At 36.9% G+C, this 15683-nt stretch overlaps 2 long non-coding RNA genes and 1 other non-coding gene across 3 annotated transcripts in view; all 3 read right to left on the bottom strand.

The window, feature by feature from the left end:
- The window catches only part of LOC138188758 (uncharacterized), a 38416-nt gene that overhangs the window by 13771 nt on the left and 8962 nt on the right, over positions 1-15683 (bottom strand). The gene's annotated exons all lie outside the window — the stretch shown is intronic.
- Positions 3350-15645, bottom strand: LOC138188759 (uncharacterized). Its single transcript, XR_011175652.1, has 2 exons — positions 14923-15645; positions 3350-3555 (listed from the first exon to the last, which is right to left on the bottom strand). It is a non-coding gene; the product is annotated as an uncharacterized LOC138188759 (long non-coding RNA).
- Positions 4877-4995, bottom strand: LOC138188913 (5S ribosomal RNA). Its single transcript, XR_011175752.1, has one exon. It is a non-coding gene; the product is annotated as a 5S ribosomal RNA (ribosomal RNA).

Genomic DNA, 15683 nt, shown 5'->3' with positions numbered 1-15683 from the left:
TAAAGGGGTGGTTGAATTGATGATAACACTGAGATAATAGATTACAATACACACTTCATTCCAACAACTTTATAGACACGATAGTTAAGCTCGGTACATATAGGTATAAGTTAACTAGGTGATTGAACTAAGACATAAACAATGAGTTAAGATTGAGAATGAGCAGAGTACGCAATATAAGTTAACTAGATGATTGAACTAAGGGTAGAAACCCGATCAAGAGATTGACTGAACTAGGGAAGGAAAATCAGTCTAGAGATGTTAACTGATCTAAAAATGTAAGACCAGTGAAGTTCGGTCACGATGCTGTGGTGAAGGAAAACTAATGATGGGTGTAGTGAAAGGTATCTTCACGTAGTAGACAATAAATTTACGGAACGACCAGTGATTTCTTAATTTCACTACTCCCCGTGCCTTCGACGTAACACACTCGTTAAATCCGATTACGAAAGTTAAGCAACGCCGAGCACGCATTGTACTACTTAGATGGGTGAACGTTTGAAAACTTCGTGCGGTGTTGGTTTTATTTTATTTTTCCAATTTTGTTTTTGTTTGTTGTTTTGAAAAAATTGTTTCCATAACAATAAGCTTTTAATAATCTATAACTTAAACATCGAGCAAAAGAGATGTTTGGTATTACACGACTATTACCTCACATTATATCATTCTCATCTTTTTATTATTCTTGGGGGTATTCTGGTCTAGAAATTTGAAAAAATCGAAAATTTTATTTTTCATATTTCAATTATTCAAAATTCCAATTATTTTATGAGTTACAGTCATTTTTGTGACGCAGCATCTGCTCCGGTCCGACCGGGACCAATGTGCAATAAACGGTAGACGCTGCCCGAGTACCTACGTATCAAAACTTTAAACGCGTTTTTCTCGAAACTACTTTTTTCGAGTTGGCGTGCACGATATCTCAAGTTCTAATGAACCGATTTATTTTAAATTTGGTCTGAATATTCCTTATATACTCCTCTATCGTCCGGACCACGCTCAGCTCAAAATCTTTAATATTACTATTTTTTAAACGTTCGGAATTGTCAAAAAAAACGTGCGAAATAAGAAATTTTTTTTCAAACGGTCATTTTGTAAAAAAATGTTCTATTGACTTTTCCAAGGTTCAGACGATAGCGGCATCCATACTAATTAAAAATCTTCTATTTTTTTTAACATCAAAGACAAATAAGAGAACCAAACTATTTTAGCCAACGCTCATACCGCGCTGAATAGTCTCATTCTCGTCTGAAGGCATTTTGAGAGATAGAATAGAGTTTGGTTCTTTTCATGTAAAAATTTGATTTCTCTGTGGTTATGCTAGCAGAGTCCTTTTTTGAGATATTTTTTATTTTGTTTGCCCAGTGTTGATTTATAGAGTTTGCGAATTCTTGCTTTAGACACAACTTTATTTTGTGCAAAAGGTACTTTAATTATTCTAAATCTTCTCTTTTATCGTAGGAATAGTTTTATTTTAGATTGTTTATTTTGTATGGTATGGAGCTTTTGTCTCGTAATTTTTTTTCATTATAGATATAGAGCTCGAAAGCCGACTTTTATTTTATTTTTAGTACGGATTCTTGAAGGGCGGTTTGTACATGTTTTTCTATTTCGTCTACAAACGAGTCGATTTGCCTCTTTGTTAGGTTGACATTGTTGTGGATATTTAGATCGCAGTTCTTTTCGAGCTGATTTTGTAATATTTCCTACTTTGTTGTCTTTGTACTTGTACTTGGGTCCGTCACTCTGTGTTTCTAGCGTTAGGAAGTCAGATGTATTTTTGTTTATCTGGAATACGAGAGCGTTATGGTCGCAATCGTAGTCTATGGTTTTGAGAGTGTTATGTGCCCGTAAATTAAGGAATTGTAATTGTATGTCTCCAGGGCATATGACTAGGTATAAGCCTCTGTTACGCCACGAGGCTTACCACAGGCTGTATTTTCTACCCGTCGCTCGCGGTCCTACAGTGTCGCAGGCAGATCGTCTTATCTGCCCGGCGGATCATATACAATGTATCGACAAGCGCATAGTTGTCGCCAAGCAGCGAGCTCTAGAAACGTCGAATTTTGTCCGTTACGTTTTCCACACAACGATTATTTCGCGGCGTCGATTAACAGAATCGTAGCGAGAATTTACGCCTCTCGCTGACGCGTTTTCCTAGCGACCGCGTCTCTCCGCGAATGGTCGTAACAGCCTCCTTTTGGACAAAACTCAATTCTTTCTTTGTACATTTTTAATAATTGTTTTAGTTCGTTTAATTGTGTTTGTTGTTCATTTAGGGCTTTGAATATGCTTTTTTTGAAGTCTTCGATGAGTTTATTACGTTCAGTTGTGGTATGGTTTTAATTGGGTTTGGATTTTGAATTACGCGCGGTAATAAATTTGTTTGATGTGGTTGGTTTTCAGGGACTTGGTTTGAGCTTATTCCTTGTCTTAGGATGTCTGAGAACTTTAATTACGAGATGAATTTGCGGCTTATTTGAGCAATGCGTTTGTTTTTGATTCTTTGCATTTGTTGATATTTGCGCAAAGTTCTATACGAAGTTTTACGAGTTTTGGGCATCCTTTATACAACGCAGCATATCCGTAGATTTTACCGTTTACGCAGTATACTTTGTCTTTGTTTACCGCGTCTTCTTTTTTGATTTTACACTCGCTTGCTCCGTGTGACTCCGTGCAGTTTACATTTGTGACATTGCGTTATGTCATTTTTCTGATTTCTTCCCATTTTACCCTAAAGTAATTTAGACGGTTCATTTTTAGTAGGTTACTCACATTGCTTTGTGGGAATACTTGGATTATGTAAATTAGGAGCAATACATTGTTCTCTATCGATCTTTTTGTTGAGAAGCGTTAAACTTTTGTTAATTGGACGTCGCACATCTATGGTTGCAACTCTGCGAGTATCTCTGTCTTGGAGAAGCTATTGTTTAGACCCTTTAGTAAGACCGTGTGGCACTTCTCTGATTTGGGTGTATATGCGTAAACGCTGTCTTAACCGCAATTAGAATTTTTTCGATTTGTTAAAGTATGGTATACTTCTTAGGAATAGCACGTGTTTACCTGCGTGTATTCGTTTAATGTGGAATGACTTTGTGTTTAGAGTCTCTTCAATAAGTTCAATGAGTTTTTAAGTGATGTATATTGGAGGCGGTTTGTCTGGGACGTTGAGGGTTTCGTGGATGATGGTATACCTCTTCATCCATTCTTTATTCTCTTTCAGCTTGTGATTTCCCGTCCTGAGAGGCCGTATGCCTACTTGCTTTCTTCCGTAGTTTTTCGTTCTTTTTCCTTATTATTGTGGATTCTTTTATTGTTACTATTTAAAGCTGTTGCTATGTTTGAGATAGGCTGGACCCTTGAGATTGCAATACGCTGAACCTATTTTTCGTTCGTATTGCAGATAATGGGAAACTATCTCCTGAATTTATGATTTCGTTCTTTTCGCGGTCCGCGTCTCCTGTTCTGCTTTCCTCTTTGATTACACTTTCCTGGCTACTTTCTGCCCTTTTATTCCTGTTCACCAGGTTTGGCGGACGGTTCAGTGTCCGCTTCCTTTGGGAGCCAAAGCATATGTTGCTAAGAAAGTTCTTGATCCATTTGTGCTGTAGTATTTTTATTTTGGTTGCTCTATTCATTCTTTTTATTTTCTTTCCTTCTCTTTTCTTGTTTTTTTTTTTTTATAGCGAGTATTATTTATCACTTTTCGTTATTGAATATCACAGTATAAATTGGCAAACTCACTAACGAGTCTAACGCCTGGTATTTTTGGCCAGTGAAGTCCGACCTGCTGGGGGTTCACAGTATTCTCACGAAAAACAATGCATTCAGCTCGGTATGAGCGTTATCTGAAGTAATCAATTTTCTTATTTAATATTATTGAATAAAAAATATTTACGACGTACAATTATGTAGGAGAATAAAAAAGATATGTAAAATCTTGCCCGACTTCGTTTTCAAGAAAATGGACTGTGAAGTTAAGTACAAAGCGAAAAATGTCATTTTACATGTTCGACTTCATTTTCACCGCGCGCAGGGAATCATCACCCTTCGGTTTGTATCACAATCTTCGGCACATGTATTTTTGCATTCTTTCAAACGACATATTCCGAATTCCGAATATTGAATAAATGTAACATTATCGGAAAATATAAACAAAGGAATATATAAGTAAACGTGTATGCGAGAATGATACAACGTATGGTGATAATCGTTTAATACTAAAAAAATATTTTCTTGATATATACGACCATAGCTTATTAACACTTAGCCAACCGCGCGCGCCAGAGCGAGCTATACGCTTCTCCGTCCACCGCGCCAACACAGGCCAACCTATACGCTGTCCAGCATGCATTTTTCTAAGTAAGGACTAATATTCACAAATACTTGAGAAACAAAGAAGTTTAAAAATTATTTAAGTAGTCCATTATATTTTGCGGTAATGATTTCGTTTAACGATTTCACATATCGTTTATACAAAACATCAAATTAAAAGTATATATTAAAAGTATAAAAAGATATAGGTAAAATTAAAAACATTAAAGATGACTAAAGATAAATGACACGACTCGAACGTAAAGTTAAAAACTCATAATGCATTTTAATATTTTTTTACAGTGTGATATCGTTCGACTATAACTTTATTTAGTCATAACTGATAGTATAACTTTTTAATTAATTTTAAAACCACTAAATTGGTGTATTTTATTACACATTGTACTTTATAAAAGCAGAAATAGAGTCGCAATTAATTGGGGTCAATTCCAGGTAAACAATAACTCATGATAACAACAACAACAAAAAAGAGAACGAATTGGTAATGTAAAAAAAGAAGACCTGCCAGTTCGGTTGGCTAAGAGTTAAGAAAAGTAAAAAAAGCCAACACCACACGGAGTTCCCAAGCGGTCACCCATCTAAGTACTAACCGTGCCCAGCGCTGCTTGACTTTCGTGATCGGACGAGAACGAGTACTTTCAACGCGGTATGAGCGTTGGCTGAAGTAATCAGTTTTGTTATTTCATGTTATCGAATAGACTAAATATTTAAGAAAACATACATGCATGTATGAAGAAGAATGGTATTTTGAGACGTGCATTCAGACATACAAAATTTTTCCTGGCTTCGTTTCCCACACAATGGATTGTGAAGTTCCGTCATGTAGGTACGCGTATACTTAACAAGTAGCGAATCAAGTGGACGAAACTTCATAATTGATTTTCTAGAAAACCAAGTCTTTTGTCGAAACTTGTCACTTCATACTCGACTCATTTTTGTATAGGAAATCAGGCCCTTTCGTCTTGCACCTTCACAATACTCTAACTTTCTCGAGTACTTCAATTTTGAAACTATTTAGTTTCACTGGATTGCGTATAACTACCAACAGCAAAATAATAACATTCACGGACGACGCCGGCTGTACTAGTCAGGTGACACTGTAGAACGGCTTCTTTGGTCTCTATTATAGTAACGCGGATAAAGCGCAAATGCCGACAAGCAGAAAGGGTCGGAAAACTTGAATAGGGCTGTAGAGGCACTCGACAACAAAAATTTCCACCGGTGTCACCGAAGCACAAGTGCCGACAGGCCTAATAAGCCATCGATATCAGTACGGTCCTTCCGCCGAATATTTGGAAGAAGCCGTAGGTGGCAACGGTGGCAGACGCGTAACGAAAGCGTGCGTAGCAGAGATATTGACGGATGACAAAAGAAACGAATCGGATCAACAAAACAGTTGAGTTGTAACCGAGGGGAGAGAATAGTCAGTTGGAATCGGAAGTTGTACGTAGAATCGAAATCGAGAATGGTACGTCAGAGTCGGAAGCAAGAATTGTTAATAAATATATTATTAAACACTACCGAGTATTTCTTTGGCACCCTACACGTCCTACACCAAAATCACCTCAAGGCTGACAGCCATCAATATATTTCGGCACTGCAGCCGTTGATCCTCAGTTAGCCACCGAGAGTCAAGAGTCGTTAATCGAGAGTCGTTATATCGCACCTTGTCCTAACATTCTCAACCGGCATTCTATTAAATTTGCATAATAAACTCTGTCACCATGTTCAAAGTCTGAATTTTTCTTACCTTGCTCGTGAAACGTTTAAACCTAAGCGAAATCATTCGAACGACGAAAGAAACGATCAGTGATTTCTTAATTTCACTACTCCCTGTGCCTACAACGTAACACAAGCACTCTAATCCAAAAACAGCAGTCATATTACTACCAGAACGTATCAGAAAAATAGAAAAGTGACTGCAAGATAAAAGCAAATCTCAGTCGATTTAACCACGTTACATTTACAATACGAAAACGGAAACCACCTAATATCCAATTAGATGGCATGCACATAACACAAACAAAACAAGTTAAATACTAAGACTCCACTTAGATTCATAACTTATATGAAAACAACATACTAAATTAATTATAGACAAAATATGGATAAAAAGAAGACAGATGTACTGGCTAACTAGTCGAAACTCTAAAACAAACTAAAAAATTACTAAACGATAATAAAACCGACTTGGACGTACGAATACCACTATGGGGAACAGCAGTAATGAGCCAGGTAAATAAACCAGAGTCGCTTCTAGAAGATTCAGAACAATAGCTAACGCCTCAAGGTATGTCAGAAACGAGGATATACACAAAGCTTAAAAATACCACAAGGTCGATGAAGAAATTAGCAGATACGCAGAAAAATACGAAGAAAAACAGCAACACATCCAAATCAGCTAGCTGCTGAAGCGAACAAAACTCTCATAGGAAGAAGACCAAAACGAAAACATCCCACTGACCTTGCTAAAGAAATAAAATAAACAAACTGAAAGATGATATCCTGCTGGGGATAGCCATCCCCAAATAAAATTAGAAAAATTTAACAAATGTCCAGCTGGACAAATTGTAAAGTACAAATTAAATAAAAAAAAAACGGATTGCGTGGTTGCCCACAAAGGAGTAATCCAAGTGCTGAAAACTTTAAATAACACTTGTTACTTGCGAATACCCATACTTAACCCTGCTGCGGTCTTCCATTCAACTAAATTATTAGGTAGGAGTTTGAAGAACAAAATTACCTTTGTATAAAAAGATTCGTTTTTGTCTATTTTATCTTCTAACTAAAGGGTCGGATAAATGTAATAGTATGTTACTATATCCTTCATAACAACTTTCATTGCAAAAAACCGGTACATTCTACTATTGCAAACAAAATTTTGCCATTAGTGAAATTTTTACGAACTCTTATTTTCTCTTTGAAATGTTCCAAAGTATTTATAACACTCTCTGCTATTTCTTTTGCAGCTTTCCCACGCGGGTCATATTACCGTCTTATAATATAATTTTGTATCAGTGCGTTCCCTAAATTTTCTATGATCGCACGTCTTTTTCTCAAATATATCGGTTTCAACAGTCGGATAACATTTTGCTCTACTCGCTTAAAGAATACAGAAGTTCTTCGAGAAAGAAAGGAGAGCAGTAAGAACGAAGAGATCCGGAGACCGCAGCAGGGTTAAAAAGAACATGAATTTAATTTGTAAATATTTTGGATTCTTGCATCCTAATATTAACCTTCCGATTAATCCATTTTCAATGTTAAGAAACATTTTAAACACTATTTACAATACAAAGATAAAATACTTTATTTTGTATACCACATTGTGAAAATAAAGATATTTTATTTTTTACTACATATTTAAAATATTTTATTCGTACTGTAGACCACCAACTACTTAAAATAGTATTTAAAACATTTTTCCTATAAATTTGACCCAGCACTACTCAAGCACAGTTAACATATTCGCAAGAAAATTCAGAAATAGAAATAACTTTTAATTATATAAATATCTAACTCATCGATTTCATCAGTCTCTGTAAAATACTATTTCGAATCAATTTTACAGTCTCTCACACCAGTAGTGACAAGTTTAACCGTAATTAAAAAAGTATCGTAATCAATATTGAAGTAGTCGAGTAACAATAATCTTTTAATGTTTAAAAAATTATATAGAGTAAATAGAAAAGTAATTATTTGCTTATAATATTGACATAATTTAACCGTTTGAGTCCCAGGGGTGTTTGAAAAACCAGGCTTGGAAAGTCCCGAACGGCACGATAGCCTCTTAATCGATTGCGAAGAGAAGCGGCACAATAGCGCTCGTCATATTTCTTATTTTTATGAAATACATCTATATTTTTATATATGTGTAGTATTAGTTTATAAATATTTCAAGTTTTGTTCAATAAAAATTATTAAGATAACAATGAAATACAAAATACCATCAGTCGTTCGTACCGTTCAAATGTACTGGGACTTTTCGACACAAAATCTAAATAGCGCGATCACGTTGCTTGGTACTCAAACGGTTAAAGAAATAACGATACGTCTAACATGCGCGTTATGTGATATCGACGATACCGCACTCCGTAACTTGTTCCCCGTCGAATTAATCTTGGATAACAAATTTACGAGGGAGAGTAATGACTCAATGCGCGAAGAACAATTGACGAAGTTAAAACTCGAAGAAGAATATCGAAGAACAAACGATAAGAAAGTTTCAAGTTGTCTTCGACGATTAAGACGAAATTTACGAATGCTTACTGCGGACGATTATGCGATACGATGCAACTGAAGCGAATGCCGCGATTCGATGTACGACTGAACGAATGCAACTGAATTATCGTACGACGATACGAATAATTAACGATACACTCGTTCGCGAACGCGTGTCGATGCCGCTCACATTTGAACGACCCGCACGAGACGGTTTACTAATAGTTCGCTAACTAAAATGATACTTACCTTCGAGTATGCTTGGAGATACTGTTCACAACTGAAGATTTCGCACAGAACTGTCCACTGATCGTTACGCCTGATGGAACGACTCTGTTTCCACCAACGCTTACAGCCATGTCCACGAATGCTTGAAGATATTGACGCACCGAAGAAGCCAGCTCTGAAAAGTATCAACTGATAATTACGACTGACGAAACGATTTCGCCTGCACGAGCGCTTCAAGAGCGCTGAGAGATTGAAACGGTTCGTTACTCCACGTTTAGCGATTCGAAGGCACAAAAGCTGACTCTCTGATCGACATTCACCATTGAAATACTCGATCGAGACTTCCGATACCGTTATTATACTCGGGCGGGCCCCACTCCAGCGAGGGACTCCAACAAGGCTCAAAACGGAGGACTCCAAATACACACGCTAATTGGTTTTCGAGAAAATCGTCAAACGGCATATCTTTCGCGGGAAAAGCGTAAATGGTACCTGGATAAATGGGATGCCTCCATGTTATTGGGTAAGGGTGGCTCTCGATCGCTCGGACCGCTAAAATCTGTAAATTATCCTTACAAGAAACTCATAGTATAGGAAATAAAAAATACTACTACGAATGTTGAAGGGAATCGTTTTAGCTATTGGAGTACCCTTCCAAAATAACGCCTTGACTGCGAAAGCGAGCTACAACGAGCTACAACGAGACAAAAGCTACATACTATCCAAAATAAACAATCTAAAGTACAACAATTATTATGATAAAAGAGAAGATGGACAAACAAAATAAAAACATATGTCTAAAAAGACTCAGGTAGCATGTTACCACAGACAAATCAAATTTTTAGGTCAAAAGAACTCTAACTCTAACTCTATCGCTCCTATCAAACTGCCTCCAGAGAAAGCTCCCCTTCTCCAAGAAGCAGGTATAGCGATACAGAACATCAATAAAGACATGAAGTCTTTCTTTTTACATTTTTACGTGGAGGGAATCAGCACGGACGCCAGGCCGCTTCTGGAGAAAGCGGCGTGGTAGTGTCGGACTCCAACCGACCAAAATCTCCACCTTAACAATCAATTTTAATAGTCTATATTCTAAGCATCAAGAAATTGCAATGTTTTAGTATTACGCGACCATTACCATACATTATATCATTTTCATTTTGGCACACATTTGTTTTCTCAAATATTCTTTTCTTTTGAACATCAAAGACAAAGAAGAAAACTGCTTATGTTAGCCAACGTTCATACCGGGCTAAGTGCACTCGTTCTCGTCTTCAACACAGTCTGGATATCATATACAAAGGTCTCATATACAAAATGATTAAGAAAAACCTTCCGCAATACTTAATCAAAATAGTCTGGGATATGATAACAAACAAAACATTCGTAATGATCGACGGTTCACACACATCAAGCAAAGAATTCTCTATAGAAAACGGTCTACAACAAGGAACAGTAAATTCTCCGTTACTTTTCAGTATCTACAATAGCGACTTACCAAATCTCTCTAATCTCAATACATCCACCCATAAACGCTTCATAGCCTTCGCAGATGACTTAATCATCTACGTAACAGGCCGCAAAACCAAAACAATACGAACAGAACTTCAAGAACTTTTTGAAAAAATTAACGATTACTACAATACATAGAATCTAAAAATTAATACAAGCAAATGCGAAACCATACCTGTTTAGACTCAAGTCAGGTGAACTCGGCGCAATAGAAAGAGAACATTGTAAAAAATTTTAACTAAGTGTAGTATCGTGGACAAAAGGCCTAAAGGATATGGGGTAAACCATAAACAATGTCACGAGAGCCGAGGCGTCATCGGGTCCATCAATGTGTAGTCGATCCTTCAATTGAATAATATCGTGGAAAAGGCCTACGTGACCCTGGCCACGAGTGTTTGCGGAACACACGCGTGGTGGGCCTAAGAAAAGACAAAGGGATGCTAGAACAGTCAGTGTCAATCGAGAAGTCAGAGAGTGTCAATCGAGAAGTCAGAGAGTGCGAGTTGCGTTGTCGAGATAGTGTTGCTAGTGTAACGCCAATACACATCAGAGACCAGGCCACACACCGCGGACAGAATGGCACCCAGACGTCTGCACGTCCTTGGCGCGTACCCTCAATAGTCTTAAGTACCCACCAGGGGCCTTGGAATTTTCATAGTTAAGGTCCTTCGGACCAAGCGAGTATTTCTTGTCTTTGATTCCCTTTTACATTTATTGCCTACCACGTGTTAGCATAGAAAGTTGGTTTTCTTCACATCTGGTATGTTCCGTTAGCAACTTTCTCGCGAGGGAGGCTAAAACCTTTCCTGGTCCACCAACCGTCTTATTATCCAATCGGAGACGGTGACTACTGCCCTTACTTCCTTAACCAAAATTATCATCATCAAATCCGATAGTCCCGTGTCCTCAGACACACCCACCCCTAGCCTTCCTCAGACACAGTATCGTCAGTAAGACTCACTTATTCTGTATCCTTAGAATAGTCAACATATCTAACAGTCGCGTACTAAGTGTTACATAACGTGGTTGGAGTGAATTGTGATTCATGTTAATTCAGTGTGTATTACATTGTGCTTGCTGAATTCATAATAAAGTTTAATTAAAACAAAGTTAATAGTTGTGTTACGACTCAGCTATTTTATTTCATCAACCAACCCTTAAAATTTACGTGATATTTTGGCGATCCATGCCATGAACGATCACCTTTAAGAAAACGAAATTACGCATTTCGGGCTACGGTCAACTTTGAAGATTGAGGATCAACGAACCACTGCAACGGAGCAGACACTTTTGACGTTTCGATAAAGGAACACCGCAACGGAACCTTTCCTACGGGTTAAACGATCAAGGTGAGCAAACTCTGGATTCTTTTGAAAATACGACACGAGAAGAGACAGTAGAACCAGTATAATAATGGCAACGCCACGAGAAGATAAAACAGAAACAGTTAGCGCCGCTTCAAATGTTCACAAGTGAGGAGCTATCATTTTGAACATGTGCTTAAGACTAAAATAGTTCTGAACATCGCAAATAAAAAGCATTCCAATACTATTGCAGTTGGAAAGATACACAGCAGAATCTCAGTTATCCGAACTAATTAGGAGGCAACGATGCTAGGATAATGGAATTTTTGGATAATAGAACAGTTACTTACTTCCTGTTAATCCTTAAAAAGATTTATCTTTGTAAATTCATCTTTGTTCTATGTATTATTAAAAAAGAACACAAATTACGATAATAAGAATACAAATAATGAAATTAAATAAGAAGACATTAATCTCTGAAAACTCATCTTTGTTCTATGTATTTAAAAAAGATCATAAATATTAATAATAGTAATACAAATAATGAAATTAGATATGATACGATCAGAGATATATGGATCCCAGATCTATTTAGCTGTTACATCACACAACTGTTTTAGCAAATTTAATTCGGTAAAGTTACATTCCTTTTGTATCCCTGTCACAAGATTATAAAACAATAATAGAATAACTACGATTGACAAACATCCTACAGACTACAGCCATCGAGACGATAATTAGCTAGTGTCCCAGGCCGAGAAGACAGTAACAGGATAACCACGTCTGACTGGCGCTCGGCGACAATCCCCTCAGGGGGTTGTAACCCAAGTAAAGAAAACGGAAACCACCTAATATCCAATTGAATGGCATGCACAAAACACAAACAAAGCAAGTTAAATACTAAGACTCCACTTAGATTCATAACTTTCATGAAAGCAACATACTAAATCAAATATAGATAAAATACGGATAAAAAGAAGACAAATGTACTGGCTAACTAGTCGAAACTCTAAAGTCAGCATGGAAAATAAACCAAAAATTTGCAAAACGATAATAAAACCAATTTGAAATACCACTATGGGGGACAGGAGCAATGAGTCATGTAAATAAACCAGAGTCGCTTCTAGAAGATTCAGAACAATAGCTAACGCCTCAAGGTATGTCAGAAACGAGGATATACACAAAGCTTAAAAATACCACAAGGTCGATGAAGAAATTAGCAGATACGCAGAAAAATACGAAGAAAAACAGCAACACATCCAAATCAGCTAGCTGCTGAAGCGAACAAAACTCTCATAGGAAGAAGACCAAAACGAAAACACCCCACTGACCTTGCAAAAGAAATAAAATAAACAAACTGAAAGATGATATCCTGCTGGGGATAGCCATCCCCAAATAAAATTAGAAAAATTTAACAAATGTCCAGCTGGACAAATTGTAAAGTACAAATTAAATAAAAAAAAACGGATTGCGTGTTTGCCCACAAAGGAGTAATCCAAGTGCTGAAAACTTTAAATAACACTTGTTACTTGCGAATACCCATACTTAACCCTGCTGCGGTCTTCCATTCAACTAAATTATTAGGTAGGAGTTTGAAGAACAAAATTACCTTTGCATAAAAAGATTCGTTTTTGTCTATTTTATCTTCTAACTAAAGGGTCGGATAAATGTAATAGTATGTTACTATATCCTTCATAACAACTTTCATTGCAAAAAACCGGTACATTCTACTATCGCAAACAAAATTTTGCCATTAGTGAAATTTTTACGAACTCTTATTTTCTCTTTGAAATGTTCCAAAGTATTTATAACACTCTCTGCTATTTCTTTTGCAGCCTTCCTACGCGGCTCATATTACCGTCTTATAATATAATTTTGTATCAGTGCGTTCCCTAAATTTTCTATGATCGCACGTCTTTTTCTCAAATATATCGGTTTCAACAGTCGGATAACTTTTTGCTCTACACGCTTAAAGAATACAGAAGTTCTTCGAGAAAGAAAGGAGAACAGTAAGAACGAAGAGACCCGGAGAACGCAGCAGGGTTAAAAAGAACATGAATTTAATTTGTAAATATTTTGGATTCTTGCATCCTAATATTAACCTTCCGATTAATCCATTTTCAATGTTAAGAAACATTTTAAACACTATTTACAATACAAAGATAAAATACTTTATTTTGTATACCACATTGTGAAAATAAAGATATTTTATTTTTTACTACATATTTAAAATATTTTATTCGTACTGTAGACCAACAACTACTTAAAATAGTATTTCAAACATTTTTCCTATAAATTTGACCCAGCACTGCTCAAGCACAGTTAACATATTCGCAAGAAAATTCAGAAATAGAAATAACTTTTAATTATATAAATATCTAACTCATCGATTTCGTCAGTCTCTGTAAAATACTATTTCGAATCAATTTTACAGACTCTCACACCAGTAGTGACAAGTTTAACCGTAATTAAAAAAGTATCGTAATCAATATTGAAGTAGTCGAATAATAATAATCTTTTAATGTTTCGAAAATTATATAGAGTAAATAGAAAAATAATTATTTGCTTATAATATTGACATAATTTAACCGTTTGAGTCCCAGGGGTGTTTGAAAAACCAGGCTTGGAAAGTCCCGAACGGCACGATAGCCTCTTAATCGATTGCGAAGAGAAGCGGCACAATAGCGCTCGTCATATTTCTTATTTTTATGAAATACATCTATATTTTTATATATGTGTAGTATTAGTTTATAAATATTTCAAGTTTTGTTCAATAAAAATTATTAAGATAACAATGAAATACAAAATACCATCAGTCGTTCGTACCGTTCAAATGTACTGGGACTTTTCGACACAAAATCTAAATAGCGCGATCACGTTGCTTGGTACTCAAACGGTTAAAGAAATAACGATACGTCTAACATGCGCGTGTGTCTGATATCGACGATACCGCGCTCTGTAACTTGTTCTCCGTCGAATTAACCTTGGGTAACAGATTTACGAAGGAGAGTAATGACTCACTGCGCAAAGAACAATTGACGAATTTAAAACTCGAAAACAAAATATCAAAGAACAAACGATGAGAAATTTTTCGACGATTAGGACGAAATTTACGAATGCTTACTGCGGACGATTATGCGATACGAAGCAACTAAAGCGAATCCCCCGACGCGATGTATGATTGGACAAATGCGACTGAATTATCGTACGACGATACGAATGATTAACGATACACTCGTTCGCGAACACGCGTCGATGCCGCTCACATTTGAACGACCCGCACGAGACGGTTTACTAATAGTTCGCTAACTAAAATGATACTTACCTTCGAGTATGCTTGGAGATACTGTTCACAACTGAAGATTTCGCACAGGACTGTCCACTGATCGTTACGCCTGATGGAACGATTTCGCCTGCACGAGCGCGGATAGATTGAAACGGTTCTTTAGTGAACGTTTAGCGATTCGAAGGCAGGGAAGCTGACTCTCTCGTCAACGTTCACCTCTAAAATACTCGAACGAGACTGCCGATGCCGTTATTATACTCGGGCGGGCCCAACTCCAGCGAGCGACTCCAACAAGACTCAAGATGGAGGACTCGAAATACGCATGCTGATTGGTTTTCGAGAAAATCGTCAAACGGCATATTCGTCCAGAAGATGGCGTTTACTGCGTGAATACGCTCCAAGTGCGGGGGATCCTTCGCGGAAAGAGCGCGAACGATACCTGGATGAATGCGAGGCTTATTGGGTAAGGGTGGCACTCGACCTCTCGGGCTATTAAAATCCTTCAATTATCCTTACAAGAAACTTATAGCATAGGAAATCAAAAATACTGCTACGAATGTTGAAGGGAATCGTTTTAGCTATTGGAGTACCATTCTAAAATAGCGCCTTATCTGCGAAAGCGAACTACAACGAGCTACAACGAGACAAAAGCTACATACTATCCAAAATAAACAATCTAAAGTACAACAATTCTTACGATAAAAGAGAAGATGGACAAACAAAATTAAAAAATATGTCTAAAAAGACTCTTCTAGCATGTTACTACAGAACAACCACAAGCAACCAGACACAGAAATAAA

The sequence above is a fragment of the Bombus flavifrons genome, chromosome 17 (genome assembly GCF_040668555.2).
Source record: "Bombus flavifrons isolate JBK064 chromosome 17, iyBomFlav1_principal, whole genome shotgun sequence".
Classification (NCBI taxonomy): domain Eukaryota; kingdom Metazoa; phylum Arthropoda; class Insecta; order Hymenoptera; family Apidae; genus Bombus; species Bombus flavifrons.
This window is presented reverse-complemented; position numbering and strand designations above follow the sequence as displayed.